This window comes from Cavia porcellus, unplaced genomic scaffold, assembly GCF_034190915.1.
Source record: "Cavia porcellus strain 051 isolate PalLab524CR breed Dunkin Hartley unplaced genomic scaffold, mCavPor4.1 scaffold_9, whole genome shotgun sequence".
Lineage (NCBI taxonomy): Eukaryota > Metazoa > Chordata > Mammalia > Rodentia > Caviidae > Cavia > Cavia porcellus.
Window position 1 is genome coordinate 5,512,483 of NW_026947492.1, and position 15,089 is coordinate 5,527,571.

The 15,089-nt window shown below is 43.4% G+C and overlaps 1 protein-coding gene across 14 annotated transcripts in view; it reads left to right on the forward strand.

Moving 5' to 3' along the window:
* The window catches only part of Ncam1 (neural cell adhesion molecule 1), a 287,828-nt gene that overhangs the window by 137,707 nt on the left and 135,032 nt on the right, over window positions 1–15,089 (forward strand). The gene's annotated exons all lie outside the window — the stretch shown is intronic.

Consider the following 15,089-nt stretch of genomic DNA (forward strand, 5'->3'; position numbering starts at 1 on the left):
GGGTCTGGACCCCTGAGTTCTTCTTAGGTAAACTCATAGATGATTTTTTGGCAAATTAAAAGAATCAATAAATCTCTGTTAATCGTGTTGCTAAAGGCTGGACATAGTGCACTGGGCAATGGAAGAAAATCCAACTGTTATCTGGCCTGGTAGGGACAGTTCACTGTTCATTTGAATATGTTGACTCTGTTTCTTTCTGGAATTATATATGATTTTCTGCTTGCTCTGATCATTACATTAAAATAAACCTTAAATATGGTCATGTTCACTCCTTGAAATGCTGCGATTTGTGACTGCTTAGCGTTTGTATTCCAGCCGTGGGCTCCCAGGAGTGTCCTAGTTTGGGTCTCCCTGGATCAGCAGGTTCCATATAGCACTTGATAGAGTGGAACCGCTCAGGAAATGAAGAGTGTCTTTTGTTGTCATTGCCGGTTTCAGCAGTCTTGAAAGGATAATTTACTTTCCCAAGCTTCATTAGCTAAATGAAACTTAAGTCTTGCTCCTTTAGTTTGAGATGGGTCTGTTTTTTTTTTTCTAATTATTATGTGTCTGATATCATCTCTTGGATTACCTTTCACTGTTCATGATACGGGGCTTTCAAATCAACCTTATGATGATGTGACCTCTGGTGGTGACCCATTAGGAAAGTGCGTCACTACGTCTGTCCTTTTGAATTTTCCTGCTCCTTGCTGTCCACTGCAAAGCTGGTCATCCCGGCTTTGCATTACTAGACTCAGAAGGGGCTAAAAGTTTGCATTTGAATCTGCTGTACGTTTTGATGCTTTGCCCTTTTTAAGTTGCATTTTGCCCAGGCTGATGCGGTTGAGGGGTGGGTGTGGACTATAAGATTTCTCTTGCCATACATGATTGGATGGAGGTTTTGTGGAATATTTGTCCTTAGGCAGAATTCCAGCCCAGAGTTTGGAATAGTCATCGTAATTACTCATGCCAGGCCAGAAACAACCCGTAGAGCAAACTGATCTTTCTCCAGAGTCAGAGACACAAATAGAACTGTTGAACCCAGTATGGCAACAGGGAGCATCAGCATGGCCTGGCTGTGGTCACCCTCTGCTTCTCAGAGGAGCCGGGCTGTGCCAAAGCTAATTCACATGAGTATCCCAGAGACAGGCTGCTGTAGGGGATGCAGCTCCGTGGACGCCAGAGATTCCTCCACCTCCCAAGCCTGGATGTGTAAGCAGCATCCAGGAAGATCTGTGTGGCTTTCTAGACATTTCATTGATTATACTGATGCTACATATTCTTCATTTTGGTTTTCATTGCTGTTCTGTGCGTGCGTTCCTCTGTGTGTGTGTGTGTGTGTGTGTGTGTGTGTGTGTGTGTGTGTGTGCAGGCTTCCTCTTCAGGCACCTACCTTGATTTTGCACCGAGTATCCTCCATGCTGGGGTAGCGTCCCTGCTCCCCCTGGTGGAAGACTTGAGCCACTGGGCTCAGAGCACCTCGCATTGCAGGGAAGCAGGTGATTATAGCTGGGCAGTGCCAGCAGGTACCTCAGCTTCTTGGTTTGAAGTTAGCCAGCCGACAGCAGGAGGTGTTTGTTTGTTTGTTTTACTGCCTAAGGATTGGAAAGCCAGCAAACAATAAAATTCTGGCTTCGTGGAGCTTGCATTTATTGTGTTAAAATATATCTGTGGCACAGATCTGTGAAAAAAACAATTTAAGACAACCTCCTCTCTTTGCATTAAAAGTAAGTCTTATGTTCTTAGAGAGTTGTACCTCCAGCTCCCCAGTGGCTCTTTATTGTACAAGAGAACTCAAAAATTTAGAAATGATGGTTGTAAGTCTGAGGCTATTTTTCCAGACATGAGCTATACACATATCCCTGGAGAGGCAGCCCCTGTGCCAGCAGTGTCATCCTGGAAGGGAAGTGGGGGGCTGTCAAGGCCGCTTTCAGGGGCCTTCAAGTTTCTGAGTGGCTATTATCCGAGCATTTTACTCCCTGCCCTTGCCAGCCAATTGACGACAGAGGGATTGCAAACAGAGCGCTACCTTATCCGGATGTCCATCAGAAAGTGCATGGAGACAGAGATGAAATGGAGGGAGGAGACAGAGCCGGGAAAGGTTTATAAAGAAGAATGAAGATATGTTCCATCCATGTACCTACTCCCCATGGTGAATGCAATCATTACGTCCTGTAAACATTTTCTAATAAAATTTTTTTTTTAAAAAAATGAACAGAAATTGGATATATTTTACCTTAACATTCTTGGTAAAGGTTCAAGGTATGCAAGCAAAGAGCTACTAATATCTGAGCTCAGTCCCAATTTAAGGTTAGTGAAACTACCATTTGTTACAGTCTTTCTTTCATTTCCTTTTTAAAAAATTATGGTGTTGGAAATCAAACAATTTTAGTTTTTATTGTTTTTCGAACATCCACACTAAATACCAAGAGAGGAAATACTCTCTGTCACCCAACTACCAAGGACACCAGCAGTGTCTTAGATTATAGAAGGGACATGGTGACTGGGAAGTCAGGACTCACGGACTGTACCACAGCCAGCTAACAATGGGATTCTTAACCAGTTCTAGGAATGAAAGAAAAACCCGGCAGTAGGCCCCCGTTACACACCCGCACTTCCGTCTCCTTTCATTGTGTGAATGCTCTGAAGGAGACTTTATTTGCGTGTACTAGTTGAGAAGCAGTTTTTGTGGAAAATAAATGATAACATAAATTTGGCCAGCTTTTAACACAGATATTTGCTTCACTTAATATTGCTGTCTTTCCCTTCTTCCCTCCCTCCCCCCTCTCTCTGCATCTCTGTGACTGTGTCTGTCTGTCTGTCTGTCTCTCTGTCTGTCTGTCTGTCTCTCTCTGTTTGTCTCTCTCTCAGTTATGGTAAAAGCCACATAACGTAACATTTACCAACTATTTTTAAGTGTAGAGTTCAGTATACTTTAGTGTATGGATCTCTTTTAAACAGTTATTTGGCCAGGAGAGTAAAAGATTTCTTCGCTTCATAAATTTAACCACTTAACAGTCTACCCCATGTGTTGCTTGGGCGGTGTTTTTGTTTCCGTTCTATTTCGAGGGTCACTCGGGCCGTTGTCATTTCTACCAGTCAATTCTTCCTGTGAATAAATTTGATGAAATTGTCCTTTTTGTGTGTGCTACTATATTATCCTATTTAAAAATTAACAAAAATAGGCAATTTTTGATCATGCTTGATTTAAATAATTGGACTAGTACATGGTTAAACTGAAGTTTTGTAAATTTGATAGCAGTCAGACATGATTCTGAAGCAAATACAAAAGTCCAGGCTTAGTATGACAAAGGGGATGCAGGTTACGCAGAACTCTGAGACTAGCAGGTGTGTTCTGAGGCATGGCCACCCGCTGACCCTGACTCCGCCCAAGGTGCTTGGTGGCCAGGATTGTCCCACTAACTCCTGTCTTCTGCAGCACTCGGCATGGTGCTTCCTTCCTCTAAAGTACTTCAGAGTACTTCGGTGCTTGAATGTTGTGTGTTTTGGTAAATAATCTCGTGATCAGTCAGTGCCTGCTGCTTTTATCATGCAAGGGAGAGAGACACAGTGCCAGGCTGGCTGAAAGGGACCTTCTCAGCCTGGCCATCTCATTAGCAGAAAAGACACCGGATAGGGTAGACCTACCCAGAGCCCGGCCTGGTCACTTGCACCTATTTTCAAGTGACTACAAAACAAAATCAAATCGCATCAAGGGACGGGAATCATTTTAGGTCTGGAGTTAGCTAAACCTACTGACTCAGGGAGCAAAGAGTTTCTGCTTTTCCCTGTGGGCTCAGCCTGTCAAGCTGTAGTCTGTTCACTTCAAAGAGCAAGGCCAATCGATACCGATATTATTTAAGAAAGACCTGGGGAAGCTGGTCCCAGCCGCCAGCAGGGAATTTCTCATCCCAGTCCCTGCTGCCTGCTGTCCACTGGCACCGCACAGTGACTTTTTTCGTCAGGCTCTTGCTGTGCAATTCCTGGGCTTTTTGTAAAGCTACCATTGTGGTTGAGAAAGGACCCTAAAAGCAGATTAAAATCTAATGTTATAAAAGGAAACTTTTTCAGCAACATAAGATTTCATAAAAAAATATTTATACAAATATGCCTCCTTAGGAGTATCAAAATTAAATTTCCTGTATCTTGTGAGTTCAAGTGGGTCGACTCTGCAAAACGAATTCCATCTCCTCTGCCTCATATCCTTTTGAGTTTGAGGGGAGTATACATAAATTACATGTTTCTTTTTGCAAATTGGTCCTCAGTCGTTCATGCGCTAAGAATGCATTACAAAACCGGGACATCATTAATGTCTTTTTCCTAATAGTACCTGGACACAGTTCTGTTTTGCTTTTGTACGTCATCTGCTTAAGCCATTTAGTGGCTCGCAAAAACTGCTGTGAAGGGCAAAACTAATAGGTTAGAGGCAGGACCAAGATGAATTCAGTGCTCAGGTCTAAATTATTCCTAGTTCAGTGTCCTTTCCACTTGGACGGTTTTTCAGGCAGAGTTCTGGGAAGAATGGCTTAGAAATGTCTTGGTTAGCTACATCGCACCATTGAACTCTTATCCCATCACGGACTGCTTGAGGGACCCCCAGAACCTGTCCCTTCGTCTCCCTGCTTCCCCACCCCCTGCAGCGCCCCAACCCAGGATATCAATACTTGTTATATAAAAGGTATTGGCATTTTTTCTTTGGACCCCCCCCCAATCAAAATGATTGCACAGAGCTTGATGACCATCCAGAAATCTCGTTCTGTGGATTCATAGACTTCAGGACTGTTGATTTGCTTGGACAATCTTCCAGTTGTACTGAGGGAAAATCAAGTTTTGTGCCGGATAAAAATGTAACTTGGCCAAATAATCTAAATCTTGAGAAATTTCATATTAATTACAAATCTGTGGGACCTAGCTTTAAAGCCAGAACAAAATGTGGAGAAACTGACCTATGCAAGCTCAAGTAACTGTGCATCTTTTTATCATCACAACAAAGTACTTGACTTTGTCTAAGAAAAAAGTTGATGGGGGAGAAAGGCAGATTTTAAAATAGACAGCTTTTATAAACAGACATCTCGAGCAGTCATTCCTTTGTAAGACCATTTTGCACCACTTTGATTTAGGAATGATTAGTTGTAATTGGAAGAAAGTATTTTTTAAAGTCATTACGATCCATTATTTTCAATTTTAGGTATTATGAGATTACATTGATACTTCATTTTTCTTCTTAAGTAAAGCACTGTAAATAAGCCTTTGTCACGTCTTTCCCCCTTCAACTTGGCTTCTATGCAGTTTCTTTGTATCATGTTATCCAGGTACTTAAAATCTACAAATAAGATATTAAGGCTTTTTATTCTCTTTCTGCTCTCGGAGGACATTAGTGTTGCTTCTTAAGCTCTGGATCTTTAGCAGTATCTCTGTTAGAGAGCTCGGCTTGGGTTTGGGTGTATTTTAGCTCCAGTGAGCACATGAAAAACAAGAATAAGCCACGTCATTCTCATATAATTGATTATTCTGTCCATAAGGTGTCTCAGAAAAGCCTGAGGCCATAGCTAGAAAATACCATCTTGGAATTAGAGAGAAATTTTGGATGGGCCAGACCCCTCTGAGCCTGGCACATCTCTCATGACAGCCCTTGGTGCTTTTAAGAGTGAAGATCTGGTCGGGACTAGCTAGGAAAATCACCTCACTTACAGTTGCTGTGCTCCTGTAATCTCATCTCTCTAGGAGGCTGAGGTGGAAGATAAGGGAACTCAAGCTGTGCATAGCCAACCTAAGGACTTAGGGACCTTGTCTCAAAGTAATAATGCAAACAAATTTAAGAGAACCAATCCAGAGCTTTTCTGAGGGCACCAGAGTCCCCCTCTCCCCCATCCAGGGTGTGGTGTGAGGTGGATTTGGAGAGGAAAGAAGTCGGAAGACAGGCAGAGGTAGACTATGGAAAGACCTTGTGTAAGCGACAGTGGCTAAGCATGGGGCTGATGGACAGAGCTCCTGCCTGGCAACTGTGCAGCCTCAGGTCTAGCCTTTGTAACAGAATACAAAAAGGAACAGTGGCGGAGAGGTGGAGAGCAGGGTATGGGAAGGGTGTAGGTGAGTGGAGATAGCCCGGACGGACAGTAAATTGATACATTTGTGTTTGATTGATCGCATGAAAGGCCTGGAAGGGAAGCTGACATGACTGCTGGCCAGAGCAGATCGGCTTTCTTTTCGTTTACTTTCTTCTCACCACCTACGTTTCAGACGATGCAGCCACCAGAGATGCACAGCGCGGCTACTGTTTACCTCTTACGTTCTTCTCACTCTTCGTGTGAAGTGTTTTTAGCTTCTTTTTGAAGGTAAAAGCTTCATCATTCCAGGGAAATGTTTCAGGAAACTTGAGAGCACGGTTTGCTTCCTAAATTTTTACTACCAATTTCTGAGGAGACTCGTGTGGAAGGGAAAATACCTCCACAAACATGCAGGTAGAAAAATTGCATCTCACGGCTTAGGAAGTAGGTGGATCTATAATGTCACAATGGTACCGCTATGAGGCTATAATGTGCTTTGAGTGAATACAGGCACCTGTTGTCTGGGTAGTTTTGCTTTTAGTTTTTGAGCGCTGCTCGTTTTGAAGGCAGACTGCAGACCCGTGGTGCCAAACCTGTGCAAACCGTGCTGCAGCTGGCGGTTCGTATCACTGAGAGCTCTGAACCATCACTGCGCTAGACTCTGCGTTTGGTGTGCTTTGAAGACATTAATAGCAATTTGGTCCTGAGACTCTACAATAAGTGCTCCAGACTTAGGAGCCAGAAGTCTTGCGTTCCCATTTCTCATGAATCATGAATAAGAAAAATGTCTTAAAATTCAGGTCATACTGTCCCCTCCTGGGAACCTTTCATGGACTTCTTACTACTGCCATGAACAAAATCCAGGTTCTTTAGAAAGATCTGGAAAGCTCTGGTCCTGCTGTCTCTGAAACGTTGTCCTGCTTTCATTTCTTCCTTTGCATCAGACTCCAGTCATGTTTGTCCCAAGTTCCTGAGAAATCTTAGCCCCTTCCTGCTTCAAGGCTTTTGTTTTGTTTTGTGCTTGCTGTTCCTGCCGCTGAAATTTTCTTTTCCAGCTTTCTGCTGGGCAGGAGGGCTCAGCTCAGGGTCCTGTCCTTGCACCAAGGCCTTGCCTGATGTCCACCTCAGACAGGCCTCCTGCTCATTCTCTCGTAATGTGCTAGTGGTTTCCTTGGGACACCTGCCATCTAGGATTACGTTATGTCCTTATTGTTTACCTACTTATTGTCTTATCTTTATTAAGTACTTCTTTATTGTTTTGATTTAGAAGGAGATTATTTCTCCTTCTCAAATGATTGTTTCGTTAAATGGTGGCTCCTCAGTGGCTTCTAGAAGTGTTCCGTAAAAGTGTTTTCATGAATACACTTTAATACAATTTAAGGATGGGCTCAGATGTGAAACCAGAAACTTGTGAATCTATGGAGGTGAAGGAAAACATCATCAGAAAGAATCCAGGAGGTTCAATTTAACTTTAGTGTTCATTTAGGCCTAAAGAATGAAAGTATACAATAAATGATAAAATAAAAAGGGGAGGGAGGGATATTTTGAGGAAAGAAATCTAAAAGAACGTTATAACAAAGTGAAAGCTTAAGCCATGTTTTTATGGCCACTTTTAGAGGAAGGAAATGGGAAGAGGAGAGAGACTTGGAATATAAATAGGCAAATGAGAATTGCAAAGAGGATGTAAAAGCAAGAAGTGTCATCTAGACCAAGAAGCAGAGAAGAAGACGCTGTAGACTCTGGCATTTTGGGGAGAGTGGGAGAGCTTGCCCTGCCTGTGCACCACTGCTCAGGAGAGTAGCCACTGCCCACGGCTCTGGGGCTGCACCCTGGGAAGGCAATTACTGTCAAGAGCTGCAAAGCTTCTGTCCCAGCAGGAGCTGAGGTAGCCGTGGGCCAGGTGAAATCCAGCCACAAGTTACACACAGCCAAGAGGACCTTGGCTCCAAACACTGTTTGGCGAACCACTGGTCTTTGTGATCTGGAAGCCCCTCCTGTCATCTGCACAGTGAAATGGATAAACAGTAACACTCCTGGGGAACTACCTTATTTTTGTTAGAATGCCCTAGATCCTGGGATTGACTTAGGGGTCATAATGGTAGAGCTTTTGGATGGGCAAAATTTGCTTTGAGACCCATGGAGGTTCCAACCTTGGTGGAGGGAACGATATTTAATACCACGTAAAACCAAAATGAATTATTCTCTAGGGAGCTGTCTGGTTGGCATTTCCTTTCTGTTTTTCTGCCTTCGTAGGCCAGCTCAATTCTATTAAAAATTCCGTTAGCTAAATGTCAATGAGTTCAGCGTGTCTCCTCTCTGTACCACACACTGAAATTTTCCTATAAAATACTGTTTTAATGTATTAGAGATAAGCGGAATTTTATTAATGTCAGCCCCATAGATCTACACGCAACCCAGTACCCTGTCCGGAGCTGCATTTGCCAGGGTTGTTTTGTTATTATTATTCTTGGTTCTCGATGATAAAATAGTTAGGAGACAGAACAACGAAAGGGGCTTACATGTTAAACTAAATTCCTCCAGGATGAAGATTTGCATCCGGTGCAATGGTATGGGGCTTAGTGGGCCGCAGAGTTCTGCAAAAGATTGAACCTAGACCTGACTTTTCTTCTAGTTGTCAAAATGAACTAGCCAGTCTTGACTAAGCCAGCTTAGAGAATTTACTGGTCTATCAGCAAAGGCGTTTTACAGAAACCACACCACAGCGTTTTGAGCTCCAGGGGCCCTTTGTTTCCGGTGATGAATTTTGCGCTACTAGTCCTAGGTTTGTTCTCAGAAGCCTCACTGGGCCGTTGGCACCCTGCGGACTACGGAAGGCTGTTGGGTGGGTTTGGATGTCATAGTCGGCCACTGAGTAAAACTATAAGCCAAGCTCATCAGGGACACCCCAGGGCTCCTCAGCGTTGGTGCAGGCACACTTTGCACTGACTCACTCCGTGGTGTCCTGAAGACATAAAACAGGACCCAGGCACAGCTGTGCCTCGGATGGAATTAGTAAAGAAAGCAAACACAATCTTACAAGAAAACCAGACCCACCCCACCCCAGCCCAGCAAGGGACCTTGAAGAGAATGCCAGTGGTCTTTTTCAGACAGGAGACTCTGCTGTGGAATTCGGAGCCTTTCCCCACTCTGGGCCCCAGAGGTCCCTGGTCCTCTTGAATGGGCTCCATGATTTCATGAGTCTCCTGCCCTTTTTGTCTCTTGAATAGACACATTCCTTCTCAGGGAAGGAAAATTCAAGGGAGAATCTAAAAAGGGAGATGAAAAAGAGGAAGGAGAAAGGAAAGTGGCTTTCTGGAGACTTATCAGTTGGCTTTCCGTGTGGACCTACTGTACAAATATCTTCTTATAAGAGGATCTGTTTAGAGAACACAAAATGGCTTGTCTAGGTATAATTTGCAGCACTTAAGTCCTTGTTCAATCCCTGTAGTACATTTCGGCTGCTTCTGAGGATCTGTAGCATCTCTCCAAGCTTTTGGTTTACTGGGTTTCACAGTTGATCTCCAGACATCACCCACCCCTTCCAATCCAGGCCTGTTTGCAGAAGGCAGCGTTTTGCACCACAGTAGGACCTTCAGAAATAAATTGTTTAATTCCTGAAATGTGGTCAATCTGATGTATCGAGGAGCTGGAACCTGGTAGAGGCTCACTGGTTTTATGTTTCTTGGCTCAGCTTATTAATGTGTGGTGTTAAATCTCCTGTCTTCCCTGGTAACAGGAAGGCAAGGATCATTGTCTGTTTTGTTCATTTGCATCTAAATGCATAAAATAATGCCTGGCACATGGTAAATCCTCTGAAGAGTTTTTTTCTTTTTTAATTGAACATCTCTTTGGTGGAGTTCTCCTAGTTTTTGTTTTCATTAATTAAAAATAAACTCAGGGTCCTATAGTTTAAAATACCAGTCCTACATCCTTTGTAAACCTCATCTTTTCTGCCTCCCTCTAGCACAAACCTGCTGTAGGTATTAGAGTCCTTGTGGTACCTAAGAGCAAAGATTCTTCAGAACTCCTTGGGGGAATCTTAGTCCCTTGGTCCCTGATATGGGAGATCGTGTGTCAGCTCTTCTTCATCCAGCTGCCCCCCAGCTTCTCCCTGGTGGTGCAGCCCAAAGAGCTTTTTCTTCCTGAGCTCCTTTTCCTGCAGACTGCAGTATGAAAGAGGGTCCTAACAGGGAGTTAGGCCCACTTGACGGGAGCTCTTGCACCCTTGCTCCCCTAGCTGGCTGCTTCTCCAATTTGGTACCTCTCTTAAATTCACTTTCCACCGGCCCAGGTAGGCTCAGGGCCAGTAAACAAGTCAGCTGACATGACGGCCATCCAGTTAAGAACCAGCATGGCAGAGTCTCTTTCAGGTACTCTTCCAAAGTAATTCCCTTTGCTAGTCATCTTGTCTTGGGACTTAGAGGATAACATTCCAGAGGGAGGGGAAAGAATATCCAAAGCTGCCTTTAACAAGGCAGAAGACCCAAAATTAAGAGCAAGAGCAAATGGTAAGCGAGGTGTAGCAGCAGTATTCTGCCGCCTCTCTGAGCCTTGCGGGTTGTTAATCTCTCCCCAACTTCTTGAACTCTTAAAAGTATCAGCTGTTGGCCAACTCTATGGCCCTACTATTGCTTCCGTGGTTGCCAGTATGGTACAACAACTCGGCATTCTGCTGTGGGTTATCTATCGCCTTCCCTTACTTTAGAATCCTCTAAATCCAGCCAATCAGGTCTGCTGGCACTCTTGCTAAGTCCCTATATAGTAATGCAGATTGTAAACTAGAGTTTCAAGATACGTCAAAAACCATGGTCTTCTTAGTCTCGTCATTCTCTTAAAGCTCATTACATATGAGAAAGTGAGTTGTATTTCATCCTCTGGCCTAACTCCTGATGATAACAATTTCTGTTTGAAGAGCTTGTCTAGAATAGTAACTTACCTAAAGACATACGCGTGATAAAGTGTAATACTTTCACATTTAAAAACAAAAGAAAAAGAAGAATGAAAAAGAATCCTCACTATTTCTGCATATTCATCTGGCTTTCACTGCAGCACCAAAGTCAGTGCAGACACGCTTACTGACAGCTGGATTACTCCAGGTCTGGCAAAAGAGCGTGAGTCAACACTTCTGTTGAATTTCTCCGCAGCACTTTGAATGTATATTTAATGTGTATCATAAAAGTGTGTGCAGATTGCTTGAGGCCTTCTGTCATTAAAGGCTCAACTGCTTGGCATTAGCCTATCACACTTTTCCTCAGATATAATTGAAAAAGGTTTTAGCAGTGTATGAGCATATGTAATGCTCATCATTTCTATTAGTACTGTAATTAAGTCAGCTTTCTAGTCAGAACGCTCCTAAAATCTTAAGTAATATGATTAGAACAAAATAGAATGCAACCCTCGGATGTGTGAGGCACAATTAGGTAGTTACTTTCTGATAATGTTTTGCTGGATGGATGACTTTGTTTTGTAGGTAGCTAGTTCTGCATCTGAGTGAGGAGTCTGATGGAGCTGGAATTTTCCAAATTTTGTGATTCCAGCCAAGCTAGTTTTCATTGTTATTAACAGAGGAACCACATTTCCTCTATCAGATCTATTTTAGAAATTTAAATCCATGACACCATTTCCTGCAGAAAAATGACAGCATATTCCATCTGCGAACAAGCAGGGAAATGACTGTAAATAAATCAAGAAAAATTTCCCTGATGTTTATTAATGGAGAGGATTAAATTCATTGTCTCTCTCTGTCTCTGTCTCTTTCTCTCCCTCCCTCTCCTCTCTCCTGCTGTCTCTCTTTCCTCAATACTGGCAATTGAGTAAGCAAGTTCTCCTCCACTGAACTACATCCCATCCCCTTTTTAATTTTATGTTATAGCAGGGTCTTGCTAGGTTGTGAGGCTGGGCTCAAACTTGTGATACTCCTGCATCCACCCTCTAAAGAACGGGATTTCAGGCATGTGCCTTTTTGCTCAGCTTCCTTATTTTGAGATTATATTAAAGTCACAGCAGAAACCGCAGTTTGGGGGCGATGGGAGTGGCCCTTTGTGCACCATTGGGTCAGAGCAGAAAAAATACTTTGCATGATTCCCTGGTAGCAACATCTTGCATCACTTTATTCTAGAAAATGCCATTGGGGTCAGGTGGACAGTCTACTTAGAGCAGGTATGCAGAGTGCAGGTTGGGAGGTCTCCAGGCTCGACATGAGTGATATGGGACTTCAAATGGTTCAAATCACCCTTGGAAATTTAAGTATACATCTGTAAAGCTATTTTTTGTCCTGCATCAAAAACTTTAATCTTAGATCTTTCTGGATCTCTCTTCCCAAAACCCCCTTAATAAAACAACAACTGTAATAATAACAATTTTAAAAAGTAACTAGGTGCTTTAGTGCCTGCTATGTGGCAGCCTCTGTGCTATGTGATTTCCTATATTAGTTCTCATCTTTACACTGCTCTTAGAAAATAGAGTCTGATGACATTACATGGCTTCCTGAAGGTCACACTGATCATCAAAGCCTGGAGGGTAGGATCTGCACCCAAAACATCAAGATCTCTGTGCTATAACCAGACCCAGGCTGCTTACTGCTGGAAATCCAATATTCAGGAAACAAAAGCTGGTGGGCAGTAAGCCAGTACCTTGCAAAATTTGGGAAAGGCGTGTGCTGTCATCCGTGAAGAAAACATCTTGGAGAACTCAGGCACACAAAAGAGATTTTATGAGGATGTGTAGAGGCAGTAGACAGGAATGCTCAATTCTGGGTGGGATCTTCAGGGTTCAGGGCATATGCCTCTTCTCTCCCCCCGCCCCATCTTTAGCCAGAATATCGCAATGTTCCTCAACCTCTTGGGGCTAGTTCCTTTAGTTCTTTAGACAGATATGCTATTTTTCTGCAGGTTACACTGACAGCAATGTACATGCTTTTTAGTACTTAATGCACAGAATTAAAGATGAAAGAGAAACATTACATAAGCTGAATGTCACCAGACATGCTGGGTTTAGTAAATCTCAAGAAAAATTTTTTAACATTTGTACTCATCAGTTTTCCGTTACTGTGACAAAATACTTGAGAAAATCAATATAAAGGCAAGAAAGATTTTTTTGGCTTATAGTTGCCAATATTTCAGTCCACAATCAGCTGGCTGCATTGTTTCTAGGCGTGTGGTGAGGCAGATCTGCCACGGCAGAATGAGGTAGTGGAGCAAAGCTCCTGGCCTTGGTAGCTAAAAGTAGAGAGAAAGAGAAAGGAGCAGGCCAGGGCGATGACGGACCTTTCAAGGACACTCCCCCAGTGGCCTCGCTCTCACCAGGTCCAACTGTCTAGAGTTTGCTTCCGTCACATACCCATTACAGTGTGTTCAGCCTGCTGCCCATGTTTTGAACAACAGGAGGGGAAACAACCTCATAAAAGACAAACTGAAATAGAGTAGCCTCTGTCACAGGCTGGCTCCGTCTCAGGGTGGGGCTGAAGATGGGGTGAGCGTTACCGCACATGCTCGTGAAACGAATTCAGATGAGTTTACGGCCACATTCTCCTTACGCTTGTCACTCTGCTCTTTTATGGTCTTTAAGTAACACAAAAAGATCTATTATATCATTACAGTTCATTTTTCTCATAATTGTATTCTGGGTGGATGCAATCGACAAATTATCGAGCTTCTCTCGTCTCCCTGACATTCTTATGTAGTTTTGAAATGCGTTTTAGATTAAAATTTCTCTCATAAAAAGCAGTGCTGTGACTTTTCAATGAGAATCTGCTCAACTCCCCACCCCCACTGCAAACACCAATTTGCCCACAACACAGATAGAAAATAAGCAAATATATGGTGGGACACTCGTCCACTTTACAGGTCAGATTGATGCAAAGCTTCCAAAATTGCTGTTTATCAGGCAGCATCCGCCACATCTGACAGTGTGAGACCTTCTTCAGACCAGACGGACAGATCTTGGTACAAGGGACACAACCACGTGTAAATCTCCCCTGAAAAGATCCTTGCAACTGTCTGTTTTCTGAGCCTGCCTTCTGCAAGCCACACTGGCTTTAGTTTGCCATGAAGGATGTTTCTTCCGGCGTTAGACTCCAGTAAGGTAGTAGTGCTTTTGGCTGGTTTCAAAACTGCTCATTGGCTGTATTCTGTCACCTCTTGTGTATGAGAGCTTCAACTTCAGGAACCTGCATGCTTGTTAAATAAGTACTCCAGGGCTGTACCCTAGAGTCTCCGGAGGGTAGAGTTTAGGAATCATTTTTACAAAAGCTCTTCAGGTAATTCTGTTGTACAGACATGGCCTTAGACTAACAAATAGAACTCGTAGTAACCAAGGGCTTCTAGGGCTACAGCAAAACCTTTGGGTCCAACTGTGCCTGCCATAGGGAGCCACAGGGCTGAGTTCACAGGGAGCTGCTTCAGGAGTTCCCAGGGCTCTGGCTCGCTTCCTTCCACAGCTGTTTAAAATGAAGCTTGACTTGCAGCACTGCTGGTCTGCCTGCTCCTGTAAAAAGAAGAGAGGAAGATGGCAGTGGAATTATCCATCGAAGGACTTTTGAGACAGTGACAATGTTTTAGGGAGAGGTTTAGCAAAATTGGTGAAATATCAAGTGACAAGGAGAGGACAGAAATTTTTAAAAATATGGTCATTAAGGGTTTCAAGGCATTAGAACTTTGTAATTTAGTTTGCATCCAAAGAAAAAGAAATGATAACAATTTAAAAAAAGCAAAGTGGTTAGCGCTCAGTAGCATAAATCAAGCAGCTTTACAGCGTGTCCCTTTGTGATAAGAGAAAGATTTGGGCAGTTGTCAATTTAAAGATGCGTTAGTGTTGACAGGTCATTTGCATGCTGATTGGAATGTAGGACACCTTTGCTCTTACAGAGGAGCTTCGTCTCTGTGAAGGGCGTCGTCCACAGAGGGCTGGGCAGAGGGGACTGTGGCGTGTTGGGGACGCCTGTCCCACTGTTGTTACTTAAACAAAGCACCACTCACCCCACACTTTTGGCAGCCACACTATCCTGCCCACAGCGTCAGATGCTCACAGTACTGTCATTTGCTCCCAACTCTTCACTGCTGCACT